Source organism: Ovis canadensis, chromosome 13 (genome assembly GCF_042477335.2).
Source record: "Ovis canadensis isolate MfBH-ARS-UI-01 breed Bighorn chromosome 13, ARS-UI_OviCan_v2, whole genome shotgun sequence".
Classification (NCBI taxonomy): Eukaryota; Metazoa; Chordata; class Mammalia; order Artiodactyla; family Bovidae; genus Ovis; species Ovis canadensis.
The window spans coordinates 97850597-97878594 of record NC_091257.1 but is presented as its reverse complement, the minus strand read 5'-3'; positions in this window follow the sequence as shown (position 1 = coordinate 97878594).

Below are 27998 nucleotides of genomic sequence, written 5' to 3'. Positions count from 1 at the left end.
AGCCCCAGTAGTTTACCTACTAAAGTCTCTTTAACTTTGAGTTTCTAACTGGTAGGATGAGCTCCATGATTTGCAGATCCCTGTACAGAATAAAAATGCAAGGTCTCTGATCCCTGAAGCCAGCAAACACTTGCGGCTAAAGGCACCAAAACAGAAAGGCCTTCACCTTCTTTTATGACCTCTTTCTTGACCTGTCATAGTATTCTTTGCTTGTATTACTACTTAATGTCATTCTAAGTAAAAATAAAGCGATCAAGCAAACTTTAAAATCATTAGCATAGATTCTAGCACTCCTCCTTATATTATACAATGCCGATTTCAGATGCGAATAAAGAAGCATTAGCTCATGTGCGGAAATACCAGAATTACACACTGATGTTTCGTAGCTCATACGTGCGTATGGGTTTTGTTCTTACCAGGACAGTGGAAACGCTGCATGAAACTAAATCTTTTCTCTTCGTTTCACACAGACCCTACTAACACCCTGTATCCTCAGCTCTCTGAAGAGTCAGGAAGTGAGCATGGATCTCGTTTATTCAGTTTACCAAACTACACGCTAATCTCTCCCAGAAACACCCTCACAGATCAAAGACACACTCAGAAATAATGTTTTCCAGCTATGACCTAAGCTCATCCCTTAGGTCAACTGATTTGACACGTAAAATTGACCATCTCATTGCCACAAAGAGCAGATCATCTGGCCTGGACAATATCTGTGGAATGAATGCCTGCGTATTGTCAAGTTGGCACTGCTAATTGCTGGAAGCATTCTCTGCATCACCCTGCTTTGGGAAGACCCAGGACTGATAGTTTTCATTACCTTTAACTTGATTTCTAAAAGAAATTAAAGACTCAGGGCATACAAACCTCAAACTCTAACCTAAAGCAAGTAAAGTAGTCTCTGCTGCGGTTCAGTCCCTCAGTCGTGTCCGTCTCTGTGACCCCACGGGCCGCCGCACACCACGCTCCTCTGTCTTCCACTGTCTCTCAGAGTTTGCTCAACTTCATGTCCATTGAATCAGTGATACCATCCAAAATCTTATCCTCTGCCATTCCCTTCTCCTTTTGTCTTTAGTCTTTCCCAGCTTCAGAGTCTTTTCCAATGAGTCACCTCTTGAGAGATTCAAAGAAAGTTAAAACTGAGGGTGATACTTTGGAAGTGATATGATTCTAGTCAACAGATTTACAAAGATCTTCTTGCCTTTCTGCTATTTGTGAGTGGCCTGAAGAATGACCACTTGTCACCAGAGAGAGAGGATCTAGTCAATTACACTGTTCCCTCTGCTTTTCCAAAGGAAAGAAATGCTCAAGAAAGCCACACACCCACTGGATCTCCTTTTTCAACATAGAAGCTGAAGAGTTAGTATGGCTGTGTTTGCTGGTTGAAAAAAATTCTGAATTATTTACTATAGCACAGGCGTGCTAATGGGAATCAATTGATATGCTAATTAAATATGCAATTGCAAATTGGACGATCGCCAGTAAAAACTCAGGCATCAGCAAGCAGCAGATAATAACAGCTGGTTAAAACCCACAAACATTTTTAACCTTTGGCTTTGATAGATAAAATCACAAATTATTTCCCCTGTCCTGCACACTCCTCTTGCGTCTATAAACAGCTTCAGAGAACAACAGGTGTATTGGTTAAATCATGACCAGTATTTACATCATGTTTTATCATTAACAATCTAAGAAATGAGATAACATCTTTATTTTCAAATTTACTGTTACTTTCTCCTAGTTTTAACAGATTTACTTTTTATTACAATAAGAACATATGCTTGTACAAATACTGGAAAATAGATACCAGCAAAAAGAAAATAAGCATCTACCAATAATAGATAACAATATTAATATTCAAAGATAATTACTTTAGAAATAGTGTGTAATCTTTCAGCCTTCAAGCCGCATGTATTTCAAAAAAGCATCGTATTTCCTAACATGTTGTATAACATGTTTTGCTGAACCAACTAGTATAGTATAAACACATTTCATCATATATTATTTCAATAGGTTTTTTATGGCCACCTAGTATTACATGCCGGAGAAGGCAATGGCACCCCACTCCAGTACGCTTGCCTGGAAAATCCCATGGATGGAGGAGCCTGGTAGGTTGCAGTCCATGGGGTCGCTAAGAGTCGGACACAACTGAGCAAATTCACTTTCACTGTTCACTTTCCTGCACTGGAGAAGGAAATGGCAACCCACTCCAGTGTTCTTGCCTAGAGAATCCCAGGGGCAGGGGAGCCTGGTGGGCTGCCATCTATGGGGTCGCACAGAGTCAGACATGACTGAAGCGACTCAGCAGTATTACATGCAACAGATATGCATTGTTTTTAAGTCAATTTTTATAACTAGATATTTCGCATGTTTTCATAATTTTCTGTTATAAATAATTCTGCAGATAAAATTTAGGAGGAGTACATTTCATAACCTTGATAAGCAAAGATTTTTGAAACCAGGAAAATATCTTGAACAGCCTCCTTTGCCTGCTTTAACCTCTTCTGCGCAATTTCTCTTTGACAGTTCTCTCAATGGAAGCTGGCGCTTCAATATTCAGGTTACTGGGAAGGAAAGCCATGTTGGCGCCTGGGTCAGGGAAGGGTAGGGGTGGGAAGACCAACAAAGAAACGCAGATGATCTCTTTAGAGTGGACGGGGTGCTGACCTCCAAGGACTGCGAAGTAAGAAGGGGTCCTCATTGTCTCAGACTTTTAAGGAGGATGTCAGGACAGAGGCGAAAGATTCAGGAGTGTGAGCCTAACAAAGACTGACAGGCTAGACAGCGCAGGGCAAAGAGCTAACGCGCACTGGGAGAGGCAGCGCGTCTCTCTTCTCTGAGCCTTGCTCTGCACTGCTAACCTCCTGGGGTGACCGCAGTGTTGAAGAAGCTGGGGAAGCTGACCCGCCGTGGGGCAGGCGAGCATCTGGTCCACTGTGCCACCAGCACTGGGCAGAAGCGGAGGAGTGGGCGAGCCAGCCTGTTACGAGGGGCGCGCTCGTCAGCTGGGCCGCCTCCGCAGCCAGAGTTTGCCACTAAGGAAACGGCGGTAGCTTCCCTGGTGGCTCAGCTGGTAGAGTCTGCAGAAGACCCAGGTTCCATCGTGGGTGAGGAAGATCCCCTAGAGAAGGAAACGGCACCCCACTCCAGTGTTCTTGCCTGGAGAATTCCACAGACAGAGGAGCCTGGTGGGCTACAGTCCATGGGGCCACGGAGAGCTGGACACGACTGAGTGGCTAAGAAACAGTAGTAACCCCCCAGAGAAGAGCCGCGTTGATCCCTGTTATCCTGTGCTGCACACACACCTCAGCAAGCTAACCCCCCTCAGTGTTCTATGCGATTTAAAGCGGCCAAACACGCCCCAAGCACATGCTAAACTGTTCTGACTGGCCCGCACGGCTCCTCCTTGAGGATAACGCTGTTTTCTCAATACTCTAGTGTGTTTAATTGTTCCTTTCAGATTCTGAAACTCTTTCTATGGGTTCCTCACTATTCACCTCAAAGTAAAATCTGATGTGCTATGTTCAAGTTTCTTTATTTATTTTTAAGAGCCTTGACTCCATAATTTGAAAGATCAGGTTCTCTGCCAAAAGCTGCTCTGCTTACGAAGCCCAGCCTTTTGGAACACAGAGCAGGCTGCACAGGGGTTTATAGGTACGCGGACCACACACCAGCTCTGGGAAAGAAGGCAGGTATTCTCATTTGTGGGGACTGCAGAGCTATGTGGGTTCCAGCACCAGACTCAAACGTTCCCTAAGGGGCCAGATCTGTGCAGTTTCTGGCTTCCTGCCCACAGGCACTCCTGACCTCATAACCTTCAACAAGGGGAAGGGCACGCAGAGACAAGACAGGATGGAGACAGACAGAGTGGGGAGGAAAACCATTTTGTGCAGCCTAAGAAGTCTACGGGGATGAGAGAGAGGCCATCACAGACAGACTGGAGGCTTACGCAGGCCAGACGCCGTCGACGAGGGGCACATGCGCCCCTCTGCCACCAGGGACGTTTGGCGATGCTTAGGGCACACGCGCCCCTCTGCCACCAGGGACGTTTGGCCATGCTTGGGGCACACGCGCCCCTCTGCCACCAGGGACGTTTGGCCATGCTTAGGGCACACGCTTCCCTCTGCCACCAGGGACTTTGGCCATGCTTGGGGCACACGCGCCCCTCTGCCACCAGGGACGTTTGGCCATGCTTGGGGCACACGCTCCCCTCTGCCACCAGGGACTTTTGGCCATGCTTGGGGCACACGCGCCCCTCTGCCACATGCTTGGGGATATTTTGGTTGTCACTGCTGCACTTGAGGAAGGGCGGCATCTGAGGAGCAGAGGCCAGCGCAGGCGCTCAGTCTTGTCCAACTGTTTTCGACCCCATGGACTGCAGCATGCCAGGCTTCCCTGTCCATCACAACACCTGGAGCCTGCTCAAACTCATCCAGTTGGTGATGCCATCCAGCCATCTCACCCTCTGTTGTCCCCTTCTCCTCCAGCCTTCAATCTTTCCCAGCATCTGGGTCTTTTCCAATGAGTCAGTTCTTTGCATCAGGGGGTGAAAGCACTGGAGTCTCAGCTTCAGCATCAGCCCCTCCAACGAATATTCAGGACTGTGTTTCCTTTAGGATTGACTGGTTGGATCTCCTTGCACTCCAAGGGACTCTCAAGAGTCTTCTTTAAGACCACAGTTCAAAAGCATCAGCTTTTAATTCTTTGGTGCTCAGCTTTCTTTATAGCCCAACTCTCATATCCATACATCGGTTCAGTTCAGTTCAGTCACTCAGTCGTGTCCGACTCTTTGCAACCCCATGAATCGCAGCACACCAGGCCTCCTTGTCCATCACCAACTCCCGGAGTTCACTCAGTCTCACATCCATCGAGTCCGTGATGCCATCCAGCCATCTCATCCTCGGTCATCCCCTTCTCCTCCTGCCCCCAATCCCTCCCAGCAGCAGAGTCTTTTCCAATGAGTCAACTCTTCGCATGAGGTGGCCAAAGTACTGGAGTTTCAGCTTTAGCATCATTCCTTCCAAAGAAATCCCAGGGCTGATCTCTTTCAGAATGGACTGGTTGGATCTCCTTGCAGTCCAAGGGACTCTCAAGAGTCTTCTCCAACACCACAGTTCAAAAGCATCAATTCTTCAGTGCTCAGCCTTCTTCACAGTCCAACTCTCACATCCATACATGACCACAGGAAAAACCATAGCCTTGACTAGACAGACCTTAGTCAGCAAAGTAATGTCTCTGCTTTTCAATATGCTGTCTAGGTTGGTCATAGTTTTTCTTCCAAAGAACAAAAAATTTTATTTCATGGCTGCAGCCACCATCTGCAGTGATTTTGGAGCCCAAGAAAATAAAGTCTGTCACTGTTTCCATCAGACTCTGGGAGGAAACAAACAAAACCCTGTGCACACCGGGACCCACAGGAGAAAGGAGCGGTGACCCCACAAGAGACTGAGCCAGACTTGCTGTGAGAGTCCAGGAGTCCTGGACAGAGGTGTGGGTCACCAGTGTGGATCAGGGGCAGGGAATACCCAGTCCTGGGAGCCACCAGCACGCTGCATGTGTCCTTTTGGATGAGTTTAGTTATCTGAACAAAACTCACCCATCCCAGTCCATTTTAGTTCACTGATTCCTAAAATGTCATTGTTCACTCTTGCCATCTCCTGTTTGACCATGTCCAACTTACCTTGATTCACGGACCTAGCATTCCAGACTCCTATATAATACTGTTTTTCACAGCGCTGGACTTCACTTTCACCGCCAGTCATATCCACAAATGGGCGTTGTTTTCACTTTGGCTTCATTTCTTCACTCTTTCTGAAGCTATTTCTCCACTGATCTCCAGGAGCATATTGGGCGTCTACCGACCTGGGCAGTTCCTCTTTCAGTGTCCTATCATCTTGCCTTTTCATACTGTAGAGGCATGGAACAACGGACTGGTTCCAAATTGGGAAAGAAGTACAATAATGCTGTGTGTCATCACCCTGCTTATTTAACTTATATGCAGAGTCCATCATGGGAAATGCCAGGCTGGATAAAACACAAACTGGAATAAAAATTGCCAGGAAAAATATCAACAACCTCAGATATGCAGATGACACCACCCTGATGGCAGAAAGCCAAGAGGAACTAAAGAGCCTCTTGATGAAAGTGAAAGAGGAGAGTGAAAAAGCTGGCTTAAAGCTCAACATTCAGAAAACTAAGATCATGGCATCTGGTCTCATCATTTCATGGCAAATAGATGGGGAAACAATGGAAACAGTGACAGACTATTTTCTTGGGCTCCAAAATCACTGCAGATGGTGACTGCAGCCAAGAAATTCAAAGACGCTTACTCCTTGGAAGAAAAGCTATGACCAACCTAGGCAGCATATTAAAAAGCAGAGACATTACTTTGCCAACAACGGTCCATCTAGTCAAAGCTATGGTTTTTTCAGTAGTCATGTATGGATGTGAGAGTTGGACCATAAAGAAAGCTGAGCGCTGAAGAATTGATGCTTTTGAACTGTGATTTTGGAGAAAACTCTTGAGAGTCCCTTTGACTGTGAGGAGATCAAACCAGTCACTCCTAAAGGAAATCAGTCCTGAATATTCATTGGAAGGATTGATGCGTGAAGCTGATGCTTCAATACTTGGACCACCTGATGCGAAGAACTGACTCATTGGAAAAGCCTCTAATGCTGGGAAAGATTAAGTGCAGGAGGAGAAGGGGGTGACAGAGGATGAGATGGTTGGATGGCTTCACTGACTTGATGGACATGAGTCTGAGCAAGCTCTGGGAGTTGGTGATGGACAGGGAGGCCTGGCGCGCTGCAGTCCATGGGGTGGCAGAGTCAGACACGACTGAGTGACTGATCTGAACTGAACTATAGAGGCCAGGGACACTGCTAAATACTCCACAGTATGCAGGACGTTACCCTCCCCTCTAAGAGCATCCGACCTAAAATGTCAGTATTACCGAGGTTTATAAACGTTGATACAGAGTAAGCTGGCATCCTGTCTCCCTCAAATCGAAGAAGCGGCAGGAATATTTCCACTCCTATATTGACTGGAACATGTCGTGGAGACAAGAACCAACAGTATCATCATCATCACTGCTGGCGTCCTTATCACTGTAGTCAACAGTTACGAAGAACTTACTGCCTGAGACACATTTTATGTTCGATGGTGTATTACTTGCTCACGCAATAAGCAGTCTATGCTATTTAATATCTTTGAGATGCAGAGAGATAACTGAAAACACTTTTCTTCCAGGTGTCAGACTGCAATATAGTTTAAGCTGGCACTTAATTTCCAGTGACCTCTGGAAAATTGAAGAAGTTGCACAAATATTCCTCAGAGTCAGGAATCCTGCCCCCTCCTCCATAATCCATCTGTTTGTCCAAAGCGAGTGCTTTCCACCATTCTGCTGTGAAAGGAAAGCAGGAGAAGCAGGGAGCACAGATGTACTTTTTAATATACAGACATACGAGTTTGGCAAGGCCGCCGCATGTGCAACCTCAGTAAGAAACCTTATATGCCAGCAACCACCAAAAATAACATTTAAAAACAGCAAACAAAATTATGAGCATCCAAGAAAAATCCTAGTGAGTCTATGATTTTTAGGTAAAATTATAAATTGTTATTGACAAACTTGGTAGAAAGCTTAAACAAATGGAGAGAGAGACCTTCTCCACTGATAGGAAGACTCATTAGCATAAAATGTTACATGTCTCCAAATTATTCAAAGTGTAATGCAGTTTCATGACAAGTTCCAACAGCGTTTTTGTTGCAATTTGGTAAACTATTTACAGGATTTACATACGATAAATTATCAAAGTAGACAAGACAGTGCCGAAGAGCAAGAGAGTGAAGCAAGTTTTTTTCGTGAGCATGTATCCAGCTATGGGGATTGAGAGTGTACAGTACTGGCCCGGGGAGAGGTCAGTGGGGCAGAAAAGGACTGGCCTGGGAGAGGTCAGTGGGGCAGAAAAGGACTGGCCTGGGAGAGACCAGTGGGGCAGAAAAGGACTGGCCTGGGAGAGGTCAGTGGAGCAGGAAAGGAAGCCGGACAACATGTCCCCAGGAGGCACAACGCTAGAGCGCCCACCTGCAAGGCAGGAGACACAGGGGATGGGAGTTCAGTCCCTGGGTCGGGAAGGTCCCCGGGAGAAGGAAAGGGAAAGATCAGGAGAAATGAACATTTTATCCATAGGAGAATAGATAAGTTAGGAGGGGTGATACAATGGAACACTGCAAAGAAGCTAAAAATAAATGTGCCGGAGCTACATGTGTCAACAGGACATCTTTCCTCATGTCAACAGAAAATGAAAACAAGTTGCCAAAAGAATATGTACAAATTATGCCACAGATATATTTTAAAATACGCAGACCTGGGCCTTTCCTGGTGGTCCAGCGAGCTCCCAATGCAGGGTGCCCGGGTTCAATCCCTGGTCAGAGAGCTAGATCCCCTATGCTGCAAATCAGAGCCTGTATGCCACAGCGAAATTCCTGCACGCTGCAACCAAGACCCAACTCAGCCAAATACATGGACAAAATGCTTCTTAAAAAATGCAGACCTACGTTATTTATTACTGAGGAAGCCTACTCATCAGAAGCAGAAGTGAAATAGCAAATAAAAGTCTAAGACAGAGGTTAACTCTTGATGTGGTGGAGAGAGACAAGTGAATAGTAAAGACAGAGGCTTCAAATGATGGGTAATAAGCTACTTTTAAGGCAAGTAGATGTGCAGGGATTCTTATTTACATCTTAGTAAAGCATGTAAAATAGAAACGATCACAACTTTTAAAGTGTAGACAACCACCCCTTCCTCTTGTCCAGTGAGCATGTAGGGTCATTGATGTGGGTTGTGTGGTGATGCTGCAAAGAGACTGCATCCAGAAGAAAATTCCGAATTCACTTCCCTTTGCTTTTAGGAAAACTGACTGCTTCAGGCAGTAGATGTCCCTTGACTTCATAGAACCTTCCGTGGATGAAGCTGGCTTAGCAGGTGGATTCCTTGTGCCCTCTCCCTCCTACCTTGAATCTTGTCCTTAGATCAAACCCTGGGATATGAGATTCAAACACACCAGCTGTCCTGTGCTTCTTATAACATAGCATCTAGTATATTTCCAAGGACCATGTCCTGCCAAAAACTATTGGACCTCTATATATACTAACAAAATATCTCCTCATAATTAAAAATGAATGAAAATAACTAAATAAAGGCTTGAAATTAAAAATCATGATTTCCAGCAAAGCACTGCACTGTCTGATCTGTTTGGGTATCGCTGTCAACAGTGGCAAATATGATGGCCACATGGCCCAGGAATCAGCTGAAGGCTGATGTGAAATAATAACAGGGAAGGACCGCAAAACAATAGCAACTTATCTTTATTCTAAGTTTGTTCATTAGGAATTTTCATTAGTTTTGATATTTAAAAATAATTGCATTGTCTGCTATTTAGGTTGATTACTGAGTATTTCAGTCAGTCAGTTCAGTCACTCAGTCGTGTCCAACTCTTTGCAACACCATGGACTGCAGAACACCAGGCTTCCCTGTCCATCACCAACTCCCGGAGCCTGCTCAAACTCACGTCAATAGGTCAGTGATGCCATCCAACCATCTCATCTCCTGTCGTCCCCTTCTCCTCCTGCACTCAATCTTTCCCAGCATCAGGGTCTTTTCCAATCAGTCAGTTCCAATGAGTCAAGATTCCTGGCACTCTTGATTCCAGCTTGTGCCTCACCCAGCCCAGGATTTTGGATGATGTACTCTGCATATAAGTTAAATACACAGGGTGACTATAGACAGCCTTGACGTACTCCTTTCCCAATTTGGAACCAGTCCGTTGTTCCATGTCCAGTTCTGCTGTTGCTTCCAGATTTCTCAGGAGACAGGTCAGGCGGTCTGGTATTCCCATCTCTTGAAGAATTTTCCACAGTTTTCTGTGACCCACACAGTTAAAGGCTTTAGCATGGTCGATGAAGCAGAAGTAGATGTTTTTCTGGAATTCTCTTGCTTTTTCTGTAATCTAACAGACGTTGGCAATTTGATCTCTGGTTCCTCTGCCTTTTCTAAATCCAGCTTGGATATCTGGAAGTTCTCCATTCATGTACTGCTAAAGCCTGGCTTGTAGAATTTTGAGCATTACTTTACTAGCGTGTGAGATGAGTGCAACTGTGCAGGAGTCTGAGCATTCTTTGGCATTGCCTTTCTTTGGGATTGGAATGTAAAGTGAACTTTTCCAGTCCTGTGGCCACTGCTGAGTTTTCCAAATTTGCTGGCATATTGAGTGCAGCACTTTCACAGCATCATCTTTCAGGATTTGAAATAGTTCAGCTGGAAGTCCATCATCTCCACTAGCTTTGTTCGTAGGGATGCTTCCTAAGGCCCACTTGACTTCACATTCCAGGATGTCTGGCTCTAGGTGACTGATCACACCATTGTGATTATCTGGGTCGTGAAGATCTTTTTTGTATAGTTCTTCTGTGTATTCTTTCCACCTCTTCTTAATATCCTCTGCTTCTGTTAAGTCCATACCATTTCTGTCCTTTATTGTGCCCATCTCTGCATAAAATGTTCTCTTTGTATCTCTAATTTTCTTGAAGAGATCTCTAGTCTTTCCCATTCTGTTCTTTTCCTCTATTTCTTTGCACTGAGCACTGAGGAAGGCTTTCTTATCTCCCCCTGCTATTCTTTGGAACTCTGCATTCAGATGCTTCTATCTTTCCTTTTCTCCTTTGCCTTTTGCTTCTCTTCTTTTCTCAGATAATGTAAGGCCTCCTCAGAGAACCATTTTGCCTTTCTGAATTTCTTTTTCTTGGGGATAGTTTCGATCATAGCCTCCTGTACAATGTTACAAACCTCTGTCCATAGTTCTTGAGACACTCTGTCTATCAGATCTAATCCCTTGAATCTATTTGTCACTTCCACTGTATAATCATAAGCGATTTGATTCAGGTCATACCTCAATGGTATTAGTGGTTTTCCCTACTGTTTTCAATTTGAGTCTGAATTTGTCAATCAGGAGTTCATGATCTGAGCCACAGTCAGCTCCTGGCCTTGTTTTTGCTCACTGTATAGAGCTTCTCCATCTTCAGCTGCAAAGAATATAATCAGTCTGATTTCAGTACTGACCCCCTGGTGATGTCCATGTGTAGAGTCGTCTCTCGTGCTGTTGGAAGAGGGTATTTGCTATGACCAGTGCGTTCTCTTGGCAAAGCTCTGCCAGCCGTTGCCCTGCCTCATTCTGGGCTCCAAGGCCAGGCTTGCCTGCTCCTCCAGGTGTCTCTTGACTTCCTGGCTTTTGTATTCCAGTCCCCTCTGATGAAAATGACATCTCTTTCTGGTTTCAGTTCTAGGTCTTACAGCTCTTCATAGAATCGTTCAACTTCAGCTCCTTCAGCATTAGTGGTTGAGACATATATGTGGATTACTGTGATACTGAATGCTTTGCCTTGGAAGCAAACAGAGATCATTCTGTCACTCTTGAGACTGTACCCAAGTACTGCACTTCAGAGTCTTTTGTTGACCATGAGGGCTACTCCATTTCTTCTAAGGGATTCTTGCGCACAGTAGTAGATATAATGGTCCTCTGAATTAAATACGCCCATTCCTGTCCATTTCTTTCCTTTAGATTAGTATATACATAACTTGTTTTTATCCTTTTGCTTATATCCCATCGGTGTGTTCATATTTAAAATAGATTTCTTGCCAATTTATGTTTGGTTTTCCTCCATTCCATATTTCTGGTCAGAAAATTTCCTTCTGATAGAAAGTCTGGACAATCACAGAGTATACTTCCTTTGTGTACCAATGTCAGGGGAAACGACCTTTGGGAGGTGATATTCAAAACCTGAAGAACAGGTAGGAATTAATCACTGGGATGAGTTCTGGGCAGGAAGCTTCATGAAAACAATCAGTTAATAAATGGCAACACCAAGACGACAGAATGTTAGACTAGTTGAAGCAGGCATCATAAAAATAAAATCAATTAATAAATGCCAATTGCCTGGAGAATCCCATGGACGGGGGAGCCTGGTGGGCTGCCGTCCATGGGGTCGCACAGAGTTGGACACGACTGAAGCGACTCAGCAGCAGCAGCAGCAGCAGCAGACGACAGAGTGTTAGGCTGGCTGAAGCAGGCATCACAGGAGCGCGTCAGGGAGCGGGTACCAGCACTTTGCTGTCGTCCTTGCTCAGTTGCTAAGTAGTGTCCTGCTCTGTGTCCCGTGGACTGCAGCCCGCCAGGCTCCTTTGCCCACGGGGTTTTCCCAGGCAGGAACACTGGAGTGGGGTGCTGTTTCCTCCTCCAGGGGAGCTTCTGGACCCAGGGGTCGAACCCGCATCACCTGAACTGAAGGCGGATTCTTTCCCACTGAGCTGCAGGGAAGCCTACTAACACACTAGAAGCATTTTTTTTTTTAAGCTGGAAGTCTCAGCAAAGAAACAGTTAGTGTAAGCAGAGAAGCAGAACATATAACGAGGGAGAATATTTTTGAACTGAAAAGTTCCATAACCAAAAACTTGAAAAATCCAGTAAATGAACTCATTGTCAGGATAGAGCGGGCCTCAGAAAGAAGCACTGAACTTGAAGGAAGAACAATAGCAATTATCCCCATCGGAGCAAAAGGAAAGAGTGGACAGTGGGAAAGAACCAGGCTCGGGGATCTGCAGACCCAAATAAAATCTGCAACATTTATGCCCTTAGAGTTTCAGAAAGAGAGGGGGAAAGGGTGGAAATCAAGAAATACCTGAAGAAACAATGGGTAAAATGTTTCCAAATTTAGCAAATGACAAAAACGTACAGTTGCAAACAGCTGAGTTAACTCCAACTAGGATAAACCCAAAGGAATCTATACCAGGGCACATCACAGTCAAATTTCTGCAAACTGAAGGCAAAGAAGAACTTCTTACAAGCAGTGAGAGAAATAGCACTAGGTGGAAACAATTCGAAGAACTGCATTTCTCACAAGGAATTATTTTCAAGTATTGAAAGAAAATAACTGACAGTATAGAATCCTTTGTCCAACACAACTGTCTTTGAGCAATGAAGGAGAAACTGACATTCTTAGATGAAGGATAGCCAAGAAAATTTTCCACCAGCAGCACTATCCTGGAAGAATAGCTAAAGGAAGTTATCTGATCAGAAAGGAAATGAATAAGGAAGACTGAAGTATAAGAGAGGAGGGGGAAAAATGCTGTAAAAGCAGGACTCTGGATAAATGAGCAGGACTCTGGGTGAATGGATGCACTCTACCTCTCCTCTGGAGCTTTCTAAATTATGTCGATGGTGGAATCAAAAATCATATCTACATGTCTAATGTGGTTCCAAACATATGTAGATAAAATAGTCAAGAGGATTGCAGTATAAACAAGGGGACTTGATGGGAGATGAAGCTTGTACGCTTCGCTTGGACTGGGAAAATGGCAAGACCAGCATCGCAGGCGGGCTTTCCCTTCCAAGGTATGTGCGCACTCCGTCGCGTCCGGCTCTCTGCGACCCCAGGGACTGTACCCCTCCAGCCTCCTCTGTCCATGGGATTTTCCAGGCAAGAACACTGGATCAGGCTGCCGTTTCCTCCTCCAGGGGATCTTCCTGGCTCAAGTATCGAACCCGCATCTCCTGGGTCTCCTCCTGTGTTGGCAGGCAGATTCTTTTACCACTGAGCCCCCTGAGAAGCCCCCTCAGGTGGAAGTATTCCCTTCTCACCTTCCATTACTTCTGACTGCTGCTACCATAATGTTCACGTCATTGAATAAAGAGCTCTCCCTTCTCCACCTTCTTTATCTCACATAACTAATAAATCATCACTGACTAGAGTAGAATTCTCTCCTCTGGTATGCTGTGTCTTTTCCTATACAAGATCATCGGGTCATCCGCCTCTCCCGTCTCCAGGAAAGAAGCAGCTACCATCTCTGCCATTAACCTCTCAGTATGAATAGAGCTTGGGAGTGTGTACTGTTCTCCTTCGCTAGTAAGACACCTCCTTCCCGGGGAGCCTCAGAGCCCTAATCCTGGGATTTCAGGTCTGATGGCCAAGGGGGTACCTGACTCCTTCCTCCATCTCCCACTGAGAGAACAGTTGGTTCCAAATGGAAATCACTAAAATGTTTTCTCTCTCCTGCATCCCCTCGGTTAACAGAACAGAAACCATCCCTCATGTCAGAATACCAACTGCTCCAAGGAACTCCACTGCTTTAACTGTGAATGTTGTTTTAGGTCAATTACATTAGTAAGGTTAATAAGTTCCAGGCTGGAAGTTCTGCATTGCCAAATCTGTACTCATTGTAATTCATAGAAAGGTCAAAGCTCACACAGGAGGGTACACGCTGCGTGTCAGCTCCTCCGCAGAAGGTTACAACACAGTAATAGTAATGATGGTGACTGATAAGCACAGTAACAATTCCTTATGTTTATATCGCTTGTTCTATTTTCTCAAATGCCTTCACATGCATTATCTCATTTGTGCTTGCACCACCTGTCACCTATAACACTACGCTTCATTTCAGGAGAGACACAGTCAACAAGCTGTAAAAAATTACAGACTTCAAATTCTCCTAATACTTAGTTCCTGAGCCCACTTGAGATAATGAAATTGACTTTAGTCCACAGCAAAGAGATGTCATGTAGGATGAAGCCTTAAAGGACATGTTTGCTGAATACACGGCTCACCAGAATGGGACACTCACTAGACCATATGCTCAAAGTCCTCGGCGCAGCCATGGCTTGCTCAGTGCCAGCCGTCCCTCTTAGTTCTGGACACTGTCACGTTGTTTGCTGCCTGCCTCTCTAGGTGCATCTCCTGTTCTTCCCATCTGTTCATACTTACAGTCAACTCGAGCCAGAGTGCTAGTTTTCTGAGCCGTTTCTCCTTCCTTTTAAGTCAGCTTCCCTGGCCTGGAATGCCAAACTATATCTACACCCATCTGTACCTGTAGATGTTTTCCGTTTGATTCTCGTGGGCCCATGGCTTGTAGCCCACCAGGCTCCTCTGTCCTAGGGATTTTCTAGGCATGCAAGAATACTGGAGTGAGTTGCCATTTCTTTCTCCAGGGGATCTTCCCGACCCAGGGGTCAAACCCAGGTCTCCTGCACTGCAGGCAGATTCTTTACCAACTGAGCTACCAGAGAATTCCCGTGCCTACACACACACACACACACACACACACACACACACACGCACAAATCGCCTTCCAGATATATAGATATATATACATTTGTATCATCTTCTAGTCATCTCAGAATTCTGAATTCTTCCCCTGCAAATCCAAGATACACATGATTGTTGCCTTGCTTAGCCACTCTTTTTTTTTAATTCATTCCCTAAACAGAAAGACTGTGCCCTGTGGGAATGCCACAAGTACACTTGAAGGTCAGCTATTTTGAGAAGATTCAAGAATTACTTCCAGGGCAGTCTCAAATCTTCAATATCATTTTTCTGTAAATGTTAGCAGATGCTGTTGACTTCATAGTCCATGGGCCAAAGGTCATCATAGTTTTCAAATGCAAGCTCATACACACACACACACATACACACGCAGAAATACCCTTAAATCACGTGCCTTTTACATCAAACTTTTCTAACGTTTTGTGTCTGGTCTTCAGGCCTTCAGATGACCTCACTGATCTGTGTATTCTTCCCTTTGACCAAAGTCTCTTTAGGTTTGCCTACAAATCAAAAAGAGGGCAGCAAGAAGCAAATTTGCCACGAGTCAACAGGGAGGAAACAGGCTAGCCTTTGAGGACCACATAGTCTCCATCACAGCTGCTCAGCTCTGCCTCCCAGCACGGCGCGGCCATGGACACCATGAGAGTCAGTGAGTGTGGCGGCATTCCAACACAACTCCACTGATGGCCAACAGAATCTGAATTGCATATAGTTTTCATGTGTAGGAATAACAGTTGTTTTCAACTCTTTATAAATTGCAAAAATCATTCAAACATAGAAAGCAGGACGATTCAGGTCACCAGTCACATTCTGCCCATCCCTGCTAAAACCACGCATCTGGGTCTTTTTACATTGCTGTTTTCAGTCTCAAGGTCATGTCGACTCCTTGTGACCCATAGATTGCAGAACGCCAGGCTCCCCTGTCCTCGTCGGTCTCCTGGAGTCGGTGATGCCATCCAACCATCTCATTGTCTGTCCCCTCCCTCTCCTCCTGCTCTCAATCCTTCCCAGTATCAGGGTCTTTTCCAATGAGTCGGCTCTTCTGGTCAGGTGGCCAAAATGTTGGAGTTTCAGCACCAGTCCTTCCAGTGAATATTCAGAGTTGATCTCCTTTAGGAATGACTGCCTTGGTCTCCTTGACATCCAAGAGACTCAAGAGTCTTTTCCAACACCACAGTTCAAGAGCATCAGTTCTGTAGTGCTTAGCTTTACGGTCCAGCTCTCTCATCCTGACATGACTACTGTACGCAAAAGCACTAATTACTTAGAAAGGTGGAGTGTTTGGGACTGTATCTGCGCCCTCCCGAAATTCATGTGTCAACACTCTTCCCTCCCAATATGATGATACGCACAGTCAGAGCCTTCGGGAGGTGATCGGATCATCAAACTGTGATCATTCTTGTTTTATTTACATGCGCGTGCGCTCAGTCACTTCAGTCGTGTCCAGTTCTTTGCAACCCCATGGACTGTAGCCCGCCAGGCTCCCCCGTCCCTGGGATTCTCCAGGCAAGAGCACTGGAGTGGGGTACCATTTCCTTCTCCAGTGCATGAAAGTGAAGTTGCTCACTCGTATCTGACTCTTAGTGACCCCAGGGACTGCAGCCCGCCAGGCTCCTCTGTCCATGGGATTCTCCAAGCAAGAATACTGGAGTGTGTTGCCATGCTCTCCTCCGGGGGGTCTTCCCGACCCAGGGATTGAGCCCACATTTCTTGTAGCTCCTGCATCCAGGCAGATTCTTTCCTGGTGAACCACTGAGGAAGCCTGTATGATATATACTCCCACTGAATTAACCTCACGACTACCTTATTTTAAAAGCAAATCCCAGACATCATCTAATTTTAGCCATAAATATTTCAGTACATATCTCTTTAGTAAGATAAAGACTCATAAAGATAGCCATGATACCAACACCAATCATACACAAAATCAACAGTAATCCCCTAATACCATAAAATAACCAGTCATTGCTTTTTTCTGATAGTCAAATGCACATATTTAAAATTATATTTTCTAATCAAAATTGAAACAAGGCCCACACGTTACATTTTGATATGTCTTTTAATTCTCTTGAAATCATGTATTTCTCATCCATCTTCCACCTTGAAATTAGTTTCTTGAAAAAACTAGGATGTCTAGACAGCAGCACCCCCACACTCAGGGTTTCACTATTTGCCTCTCCAGCATGTCACTGAATATATGTCTCTGTTTAGAGGCTTCATTTGCTTTGGCAAAAAAAAAAAAAAATCTGTAGGCACTATTGCATACTTCTCCTGGCATGTACTTCATTAATAGCATTATCTCTTTAATCTATCAGTGACTGTGGATGAGGACTGCCTATGTTTGTTTTGTTAAGGACATATAAAATGTTAATTAGCTTCCCCAAGTGGTCTTAGTGTTAAGGAACACACCTGCCAACGCAGGAGACATGAGACTCGGGTTCGATTCCTGCGGCGGGAAGATCCCCTGAAGGAGGGCGTGGCTACCCACTCCAGTACTCTTGCCTGGAAAATGCAATGGACAGAGGAGCTTGGCAGGCTATGATTCATTCATGTCTGACTCTTTGTGACCCCATGACTAAACAGTCCATTAAATTCTCCAAGCCAGAATACTGGAGTGCATAGCAGTTCCCTTCTCCAGGGGATATTTCCCAATCCAGGGATCAAACCAAGGTCTCCCGCATTGTGGGTGGGTGTATTCTTTACCAGCTGAGCCACAAGGAAAGCCCTTGTTAAGGACATATAAATGTTAATTGGAGAAGGCAATGGCACCCCACTCCAGTATTCTTGCCTGGAAAATCCCATGGATGGAGGAGCCTGGTGGGCTGCAGTCCATGGGGGGTCACGAAGAGTCGGACATGACTGAGCGACTTCACTTTCACTTTTCACTTTCCTGCATTGGAAAAGGAAATGGCAACCCACTCCAGTATTCTTGCCTGGAGAATCCAAAGGGACGAGGGAGCCTGGTGGGCTGCTGTCTATGGGGTTGCACAGAGTTGGACACGACTGAAGTGACTTAGCAGCAACAAAATGTAAATTAGGCTTCCCAAGTGGTGCTACTGGGAGAGAACACTCCTGGCAATGCTGGAGACTTACCGACTCGGGTTCAGTCTCCAGGTCAGGAAGAGCCCCTGGAGTAGGGCAATACCCACTCCAGTATTCTTGCCTGGAAAAATCAATGGACTGAGGAGCTTGGCAGGCTATTATTCAAAGGGTTACAAAGTGTTGGAAATGACCGAAGTGATTTAGCACTCAAAATGTTAATATTATAATTCTATAGTTGCTTCTTCCTTCACTAGATGGCTATGCCTACAGAGAGAGGCATTTATCAATGCTTGGGTTAGTCTAAGATGATATTTGAACAGGAAAGATAGGTTAAATGTTTGATTTTTCTCTTTATTTACCTAACTTTAGAATAATAAATTGGCTCCCTAATATCCTCTAAAACAAACAAATGAGTTTTAAAATATCATTATGAATTCATGGGCTTTTAATACATGTACTGTATTGAATTTATTGCATTTATTATTCATTTTGGTACTGAAGCTATTATACCTGTGGCCTCATAAGCTGGTTTGCAAATACTTTCTAAGAATTTTTTTTTTTTTGGTTATTTGATTTAAACAAAGAATTAAAACAACTTTGTTGAGATATAATTCAAATATCATATATTTCACAAAGTGTCCAATTAAATGCATTTTATAGTTACAGACTTGTGCAACCACCATCACTGTCTACTTTGGGAACATTGTTGTTACTCAAAAAAGAAACTCCACACCAATCAGCACTCTCTTCATTCTCCCTTCCCACAGGCTTCAGTTCAGTTCAGTCCCTCCGTCGTGTCCTACTCTTTGTGACCCCATGAATCCCAGCACACCAGGACTCCCTGTCCATCACCAACTACCGGAGTTTACCCAAACTCATGTCCATCCAGTCGGCGATGCCATCCAGCCATCTCATCTTCTGTCATCCCCTTCTCCTCCTGCCTCCAATCCCTCCCAGAATCACGGTCTTTTACAATGAATCAGCTCTTCGCAACAGGTGGCCAAATTATTGGAGTTTCAGCTTCAGCATGAGTCCTTCTAATGAACACCCAGGACTGATCTCTTTAGGAAAGACTGGTTGGATCTCCTTGCAGTCCAAGGGACTCTCAAGCCATCACCACAGTTCCAAAGCATCAATTCTTCGGCACTCAGCTTTCTTTATAGTTCAACTCTCACAGCCGTACATGACCACTGGAAAAACAATAGCCTTGACCAGATGGACCTTTGTGGATAAAGTAATGTCTCTGCTGTTTAATATACTGTCTAGGTTGGTCATAACCTTCCTTCCAAGGAGTAACTGTCTTTTAATTTCATGGCTGCAGTCACCATCTGCAGTGATTCTGGAGCCCCAAAAAATAGAGTTTGACACTGTTTCCACTGTTTCCCCATCTATTTCCCATGAAGTGATGGGACCAGATGCCATGACCTTAGTTTTCTGAATGTTGAGCTTTAAGCCAACTTTTTCACTCTCCTCTTTCACTTTCATCAAGAGGCTTTTTTAGTTCCTCTTCACTTTCTGCCATAAGGGTGGTGTCATCTGCATATCTGAGGTTATTGCTATTTCTCCCAGCAATCTTGATTCCAGCTTGTGCTTCCTCCAGCCCAGTGTTTCTCATGATGTACTCTGCATATAAGCTAAATAAGCAGGGTGACAATATACAGCCTTGATGTACTCCTTTTCCTATTTGCAACCAGTCTGTTGTTCCATGTCCAGTTATAACTGTTGCTTCCTGACCTGCATACAGATTTCTGAAGAAGAGGGTTAGGTGCTCTGGTATTCCCATCTCTTTCAAAATTTTCCACAGTTTAATGTGATCCACACAGTCAAAGGATTTGGCATAGTCAATAAAGCAGAAATTGATGTTTTTTCCTGGAACTCTCTTGCTGTTTTGATGATCCAGCAGATGTTGGCAATTTGATCTCTGGTTCCTCTGCCTTTTCTAAAACCAGCTTGAACATCTGGAAGTTCACGATTCACATATTGCTGAAGCCTGGCTTGGAGAATTTTAAGTCTTACTTTACTAGCGTATGAGATGAGTACAACTGTGCAGTAGTTTGAGCATTCTTTGGCATTGCCTTTCTTTGGGATTGGAATGAAAACGGACCTCTTCCAGTCCTGTGGCCGCTGCTGAGTTTTCCAAATCTGCTGGCATATTGAGTGCAGCACTTTCACAGCATCATCTTTCAAGGTTTGAAATAGCTCAACTGGAATTCCATCACCTCCACTAGCTTTGTTGGTAGGGATGCTTCCTAAGGCCCACTTGACTTCACATTCCAGGATACCTGGCTTTAGGTGAATGATCACACCATCGTGATTATCTGAGTTATGAAAATCTTTTTTGTACAGTTCTTCTGTGTATTCTTGCCACCTCTTCTTAATATCTTCTGCTTCTGTTAGGTCCATACCATTTCTGTCCTTTATCGAGCCCATCTTTGTATGAAATATTCCCTTGGCATCTCTAATTTTCTTGAAGAGATCTCTAGTCTTTCCCATTCTGTTGTTTTCCTCTATTTCTTTGTACTGATCACTGAGGAAGGCTTTCTTATCTCTCCTTGCTATTCTTTGGAACTCTGCATTCAGATGGGTGTATCTTTTCTTTTCTCCTCTGCTTTTCGCTTCTCTTCTTTTCACAGCTATTTGTAAGACCTCCTCAGACAGCCATTTTGCTTTTTTGCATTTCTTTTCCATGGGGATGGTTTTGATCCCTGTCTCCTGTACAATGTCATGAACCTCCGTCCATAGTTCATCAGGCACTCTGTCTATCAGATCTAGTCCCTTAAATCTATTTCTCACTTCCACTGTATAATCATAAAGGATTTGATTTAGGTCATACCTGAATTGTCTAATGGTTTTCCCTACTTTCTTTAATTTAAGTCTGAATTTGGCAATAAGGAGTTCATGATCTGACCACAGTCAGCTCCTAGTCTTGTTTTTGCTGACTGTATAGAGCTTCTCCATCTTTGGCTGCACAGAATGTAATCCATCTTATTTCGGTGTCAACCATTTGGTGATGTCCATGTGTAGAGTCTTCTCTTGTGTTGTTGGAAGAGGGTGTTTGCTGTGACCAGCGCGTTCTCTTGGCAAAACTCTCTTAGCAGTTGCCCTGCTTCATTCTGTACTCCAAGGCCAAATTTGCCTGTTACTCCAGGCTAAATTTGACTTCCTACTTTTGCATTCCAGTCCCCTATAATGAAAAGGACATTTTTTTTGGGTGTTAGTTCTAAAAGGTTTTGTAGGTCTTCATAGAACCGTTCAGTTCCAGCTTATTCAGTGTTACTGGTTGGGGCATAGGCTTGGATAACTATGATATTGAATGGTTTGCCTTGGAAATGAACAGAGATCATTCTGTCATTTTGAGATTGCATCCAAGTACTGTGAAGAAAGCTGAGCACCGAAGAATTGATGCTTTTGAACTCTGGTGTTGGAGAAGACTCTTGAGAGTCCCTTGGACTGCAAGGAGATCCAACCAGTCCATTCTGAAAGAGATCAGCCCTGGGATTTCTTTGGAAGGACTGATGCTGAAGCTGAAACTCCAGTACTTTGGCCACCTCATGCGAAGAGTTGACTCATTGGAAAAGACTTTGATGCTGGGAGGGATTTGGGGCAGGAGGAGAAGGGGACGACAGAGGATGAGATGGCTGGATGGCATCACGGACTCGACAGACGTGAGTCTGAGTGAACTCCGGGAGATGGTGATGGACAGGGAGGCCTGGCGTGCTGCGATTCATGGGGTCGCAAAAGTAGGACATGACTGAGCGACTGAACTGAACTGAGTTGAACTGCATTTTGGACTCTCTTGTTGACCATGTTGGCTACTCCATTTCATAAGGGATTCCTGCCCACAGTAGTAGATATGATGGTCATCTGAGTTAAATTCACCCATTCCAGTCCATTTTAGTTCACTGATTCCTAGAATGTTGATGTTCACCCTTGTCATCTCTTATTTGACCACTTCCAATTTGCCTTGATTCATGGACCTGACATTCCAGGTTGCTATGCAATATTGCCCTTTACAGCATCAGACCTTGCTTCTACCACCAGTCACATCCACAGCTGGGTATTGCTTTTGCTTTGGCTCCATCCCTTCATTCTTTCTGGAGTTATTTCTGCACTGATCTCCAGGAGCATATTGGGCATCTACCCACCTGGGGAGTTCCTCTTTCAGTGTCCCATCATTTTGCCTTTCCATACTGTTTCCCACAGACTCACACATATATTAATCTCCTTTCTAGCTCTAAAAGATTGCATTCTACAAATCACATATACATAAGTCATATAATTTTATATGATTTAATATATAATTATTTGATATATATATATATTCTTTAAAAAGATTGATTATAATCTTTGCAGCTGAAGATGGAGAAGTTCTATACGGTCCACAAAAACCAGACCGGGAGCTGACTGTGGCTCAGATCATGAACTCCTTATGCCGAATTCAGACTGATATTGAAGGAAGTGGAGAAAACCCTTAGACCATTCAGGTATGACCTAAATCAAATCCCTTATGACTACACAGTGGAAGTGAGAAATATATTTAAGGGACTAGATCTGATAGAGTGCGTAATGAACCATGGATGGAGGTTTATGACATGGTACAGGAGACAGGGATGAAGACCATCCCCAAGAAAGAGAAATGCAAAAAAGCAAAAGGGCTGTCTGAAGAGGCCTTACAAATAGCTGTGAAAAGAGGGGAAGCGAAAAGCAAAGGAGAAAAGGAAAGATACACCCATTTGATGTAGAGATCCAAAGAATAGCAAGAAGAGATAAGAAAGCCTTCCTCAGTGATCAATGCAAAGAAATAGAGGAAAACAACAGAATGGGAAAGTCTAGATATCTCTTCAAGAAAATTAGAGACACCAAGGGAATATTTCATACAAAGATGGGCTCGATAAAGGACAGAAATGGTATGGACCTAACAGAAGCAGAAGATGTTAAGAAGAGGTGGCAAGAATACACGGAAGAACTGTACAAAAAGGATCTTCATGACCCAGATAATCATGATGGTGTGATCACTCACCTAGAGCCAGACATCCTGGAATGTGAAGTCAAGTGGGCCTTAGGAAGCATCACTATGAACAAAGCTAGTGGATGTGATGGAATTCCAGTTGAGCTATTTCAAATCCTGAAAGATGATGCTGTGAAAGTGCTGCACTCAATATGCCAGCATATTTGGAAAACTCAGCAGTGGCCACAGGACTGGAAAAGGTCCGTTTTCATTCCAATCCCAAAGAAAGGCAATGCCAAAGAATGCTTAAACTACTGCACAATTGTACTCATCTCATACGCTAGTAAAGTAATGCTTAAAATTCTCCAAGCCAGGCTTCAGCAATACGTGAATCGTGAACTTCCAGATGTTCAAGCTGGTTTTAGAAAAGGCAGAGGAACCAGAGATCAAATTGCCAACATCTGCTGGATCATAGAAAAAGCAAGAGAGTTCCAGAAAAACATCTATTTCTGCTTTATTGACTATGCCAAAGCCTTTGACTCTGTGGATCACAATAAACTGTGGAAAATTCTGAGAGAGATGGGAATACCAGACCACCTGACCTGCCTCTTGAGAAATCTGTATGCAGGCCAGGAAGCAACAGTTAGAACTGGACATGGAACAACAGACTGGTTGCAAATAGGAAAAGGAGTATGTCAAGGCTGTATATTGTCACCCTGCTTATTTAACTTCTATGCAGAGTACATCATGAGAAACGCTGGACTGGAAGAAGCCCAAGCTGGAATCAAGATTGCTGGGAGAAATATCAATAACCTCAGATCTGCAGATGACACCACCCTTATTGCAGAAAGTGAAGAACTAAAGAGCTTCTTGATGAAAGCGAAAGAGGAGAGTGAAAAAGGTGGCTTAAAGCTCAACATTCAGAAAACCAAGATCATGGCATCTGGTCCCAACACGTCATGGGAAATAGATGGGGAGACAGTGGAAACAGTGTCAGAATGTATGTTTCTGGGCTCCAAAATCACTGTAGATAGTGATGACAGCCATGAAATTCAAAAGACGCTTACTCCTTGGAAGAAAAGTTATGATCAACCTAGAGAGCATATTCAAAAGCAGAGACATCACTTTGCCAACAAAGGTCCATCTGGTCAAGGCTGTGGTTTTTCCAGTGGTCATGTATGGATGTGAGAGTTGGACTGTGAAGAAAGCTGAGCACTGAGGAACTGATGCTTTTGAACTGTGGTGTTGGAGAAGAATCTTCAGAGTCCCTTGGACTGCAAGGAGATCCAGCCAGTCCATCCTAAAGGAGATCAGTCCTGAATATTCATTGGAAGGACTGATGCTGAAGCTACAATACTTTGGCCCCCTATGCGATGAGCTGATTCATTTGAAAACACCCTGATGCTGGGAAAGATTGAGGGCAGGAGGAGAAGGGGACGACAGACGATGAGATGGCTGGATGGCATCACTGTCGATGGACACGGGTTTGGGTGGAATCCGAGAGTTGGTGATGGACAGGGAGGCCTGGCATGCTGCGAGTTCACGGGATCCCAAAGTGTCGGACACGACTGAGCGACTGAACTGAACTGAACTGTACCAACTACAGATGAGGCTTCCAGTTTCTCAACATCCTCACCAATACTTACGATTATCTCCCTTTTCAATTATAACCTTCCTACAGAGCATGAAGTGGTACTTGTGATTTGCTGGTTTTAAGGAGCTTATTTCTTTGTTTATATATTTCAGTTAACAAATATTTACTGGTTAAATTTCAGTTATCAAAGTGTTGCCAGAGGTTACACTTTCTTTGCAAGCTAGAAATATGAGACCCTTCCATTATTCCTGCTGCATAGTCAAAGCTCTTGGTATTTTGAGGTTTTAATAAAAGAGAAATAGAATCATCTTTGTTTTAATCCATATTTTGATTACTTTGCAATCTTGGAAATTTTTTATACTTCAATATATACGTAGCTATTTAACAAGGCATTAACTTTAGCAATTCTTATAATTTAAAAGACACTTATATCAGGTAGTAAAGATACAATATTAAAAAGTTCAATTAGGTCTGAGTTTTTATAGACCATGAATTAATGGCCTCAGGGGCTCCACAAAGCTAATTAATTTGCTTAAGGTAGTTAAACAAGAATATGGTCAAGTCAGAACTACCTTTAAAATGATTAAAGATGCCAGCGTGACAGGTGACTATGATTACACAACCAACATGCCCAGAATGCAATGTTAGGGTGTGGTCTTGGTTTTGCCTTGCATCCACAGCTGTGGGAACAGGAAGTAGGCAATTAAACAAGAGTATCCAGTTGAAGGTCAACACTAGAGACACAACCAGCATTTCCACTCGTGAATCTTTATGTAAAAGGCAGAGTGTTCCGGTTAGCTTCTGCACCAATCACTGTGAGTCAGACCTTGAGCTGTGCCGTTTGCACACAGCGCTTCATGTGATTGTCACCGCAGCCGCACCATGGAGGTGTACTGCCGTCTCACAGATTTAAAGACTGTTGAGTCCTAAAGGAGTCATGTGACCTTCCAAAGGTCACCCAACTAAAAAGTGGAAGAGCTGGAGTTAAAGTCTAGACCTCGCTTTCCTTGGGGGCCTCCCTGCTGGCAGAGTGGTGAAGGGTACGCCTGCCAACCAGGAGATGCAGGCTCGACCCCTGGGTCGTGAAGATCCTCTAGAGGAGGAGACGGCAACGCACACCAGTGTTCAGCCCGAGAAATCCATGGACAGGGGAGCCTTTGTGGGCTGCATTCAGTCCCTGGGGTCACAAGGAGTCAGACACAGCTGAGCCCGAGCACCAGCCTCCCTCAAGCCTGATCCTCTCTCTGTGTGACCACGCACTGAACCCAGATGGAGTCCAGGGACCCTCTCTCCCAGGGCATGTGACATAGGCCTTGCTCATTCCTAAACTATCTCACTTATATGAGAAAGAGCAGAGGCTTGAGAGCATGGAGTATGAAAAAGAAAGCCTGCTTGTTGTCCGGAACTGGTCTTCCATCGTGTTTTCCACTGTGAATTAGCACCACGTCAAAAACTCTACACAAGAGAGTTTCAGTAAATCTTTGCCGTTAGAGGCATGCTACAGTACGTCCATTTCAGAGACGAGTAAACGGAAGCTCAAGGGAAAGTGAAACCCACAGCTCCTGCAGCTACTACCTTAAGCAGCATCACCATTACTTGGAGGATATCTAGTCTCGTCTGACTCTACAGACATGAATTCAATCCTCACCAAAAATGGGAATGTAAACAAGTGTGATGACACATAGTTTTTGTGGGTTTGGAGGGTTAAGGAGAGTTAATAACTCCCTAGCTGTCAGAATCTTAGAAAGCTTAAATGATATAGTGTGAGCAATTAACATTATCAGCCAAGCAGGTTCCCTGATCCTTCAATAAATGTTCTCCATGAGTACATATCATTGCAATTATTTATTTATACATCAACAGATATTCATTGAATACCTAGAGTTAAGCAAACCACATTTCATAGCATTGGAGAATTAAACTCTGTGTGGATAAGCTGATAAACTGATATTCTGATTCCCTTCTCCCTACCTGGGCAGAGAAGGTTGGACTAAAAAGCATTCTTAGATTTATCAATAAAAGAATGAACGATGCCCCAAAAGCAACAGCTTTGGTAGAAACACAGTATAATGAATGCTGACAAGGAACCAGCAGAATCTGGGAAAACTATTCATTTTTCTGCCTCAAATTCCTCAACTCTAAAATGGAAATTAAAAAATGATTGTGTTGTTAGTGCGGATTATCTGAATTAACACATCCAAGGTATTGTTCTGAGGAACAGTGAGTGGCACAAAAGTGACCTACTCTATCACGACCTAGTATAGCCATGCCTGGGCTCTGGATCTGAATCTGCCGTTTGTATAATATGTGATCTTAAGTAAAACATTTCTTTTTTGGAGCTGCAGTATTTCAAGCTGAAAAAATTTTGATTAAATGAATGCCTGCATGCTAAGTCGCTTCAGTTGTGTCTGACTATATGCAACCCCATGGACTGTAGCCCACCAGGCTCCTCTGTCCACGGGATTCTCCAGACAAGAATACTGGAGTGGGCTGCCATGCCCTCCTCCACGGGATCCTCCTGATCCAGGGATCAACCTGCATCTCCATGTCTCCTGCATTTGCAGGCGGGTTTTTTACTATTAGTACCACCTGAAAGTAAAACTGAAAGTCACTCAGCCATGTCCAACTCTGCGACCCCTTGGGACTGTATGTAGCCTGCCAGGCTCCTCTGTCCATGGAATTCGCCAGGCAAGAATACTGGAGTGGACAGCTGTTCCCTCCTCCAGGGGACCTTCCCAGCCCAGGGAATGAACCCAGCTCTCCCTCATTGCAGGCAAATCTTTACCATCTGAGCCATCATGGTTGGGAAGTCCTAAACTGAAATAGTACTAAGCAATTATTCTTTGCCAGAGAGCCTTCTAAGCTCTGGAAATAAAGATGTGAATAAGATATTTAAGATCCCGGCCCTCACAAGCTTGTACTTTAAAGAGGAAAACATAAAAAGCAATAAGCACATAAACAACAAAATGCTTTCTTAATATGAAATGTGTACAAACCCAGAATGACGCAACAGAGAGCAGTTGGTGGGGGCAGAGTAGGCGGCTTCAGCTTTCTACAGGAAAGATCGCTCTTCAAGGCCAAGGAATTTGTATTAAGCAAATGACGCGCTGATGCCAGTCATGCAAAATCTGGGCCACGACCTTTCCATCCAAAGAGATCAGGAGATGCAAAGCACAACCCAGCAGGTATTTGGGAAGGAGAGCCAACTTCTCAAGCAGGTTTAAGTTTTCCTCATTTTTCTTCCACTTTTTATTTTTAACATGTGGA